The sequence below is a fragment of the Hipposideros armiger genome, unplaced genomic scaffold (assembly GCF_001890085.2).
Source record: "Hipposideros armiger isolate ML-2016 unplaced genomic scaffold, ASM189008v1 scaffold_514, whole genome shotgun sequence".
Classification (NCBI taxonomy): Eukaryota; Metazoa; Chordata; class Mammalia; order Chiroptera; family Hipposideridae; genus Hipposideros; species Hipposideros armiger.
The window spans coordinates 1,228,030-1,229,058 of record NW_017731864.1 but is presented as its reverse complement, the minus strand read 5'-3'; the positions used below and the strand labels follow the sequence as shown (position 1 = coordinate 1,229,058).

The 1,029-nt window shown below is 36.3% G+C and overlaps 1 protein-coding gene across 1 annotated transcript in view; it reads left to right on the top strand.

Annotated features, from left to right (window-relative positions):
* Window positions 1-492: 492 nt before the first annotated feature.
* COL4A4 (collagen type IV alpha 4 chain) overlaps window positions 493-1,029 on the top strand; it is a 67,608-nt gene continuing 67,071 nt past the window's right edge. The window contains exon 1 of the mRNA XM_019668062.1: window positions 493-568. The gene's annotated coding sequence lies outside the window, so the exon portion shown is untranslated. The remainder of the gene's footprint in view (window positions 569-1,029) is intronic.

Below are 1,029 nucleotides of genomic sequence, written 5' to 3'. Positions count from 1 at the left end.
ATAAAGATATAAATCATGTTGTATATTTAAGTTATGTTTATGTTTTTCTATAGTATTATTCAATTATAACATATTTTGAGTTGTGTTTAACACATCATTTGATAACATATACATGTATGTATACATGTATATTATGCACACACATATACACATGTGTGTATATGTAAATATACACACACACATACACACAGCACACACAACACACCACAAAGATCTACACCAAAGTTCTAACAGAGATGGTATTTGGATGGTGGGATTATGGGTCACTTTTATTTTTTTAATTTATTTTTAACAATAAGTGTGCATTACTTACGCAAAATGATAAATATTTAAAATTTCATCATTTATTTGCCACAATTTTAATTTTAAATCCATACCCACAGGATTGTAAATATTACATCACAATATATGGGTGAAAGTCTTCTTTATTTCGTATTTTATTTCAAAATATATGTGAAATTCTTATTAACTCGATTTTTCTTTAAAGGGTGAGGTCGGCCAGCAAGGTCCTCCTGGACCCACCCTACTGATTCAGCCCCCTGATTTTTCTCTCTATAAAGGAGAAAAGGTAATTCCCAATCCTCACGTTCCTTTGGTAAAGTAGTAATGGTTAACATCGCCTGAACACATACGTGTGCCACTCGAGTACTGAGCCACACCCCATGCATCATTGCATTAATCCCAAAGCAACCTTAACAGGTTGGTATTCTAAGGAACTCCATTGTACGGAGTTGAAAAATGAGGCTTGAAAAGGTTGCAGTGTTCTCAAGTTCACCCAGCTGCTGAGTTGCAGACCTAGCTTGGGCTGCTACATTGTGACATGTCCTTCAGGAATCGTGCCCCACTAATATTATCTTTGATATGTGGACTGAAAACACCACTGGAGGCCCAGCTGTCCTTTAGATGTTCCATATGGATGTGATGTCTTAATAATAGAAATGGTAATCGATGCATAGAATTCAGCACGTGATAGACTCTTGGCGAAGACTGATTCCTCTGTCAGCCTCCAGCTCTGATGTTACTGGTGCC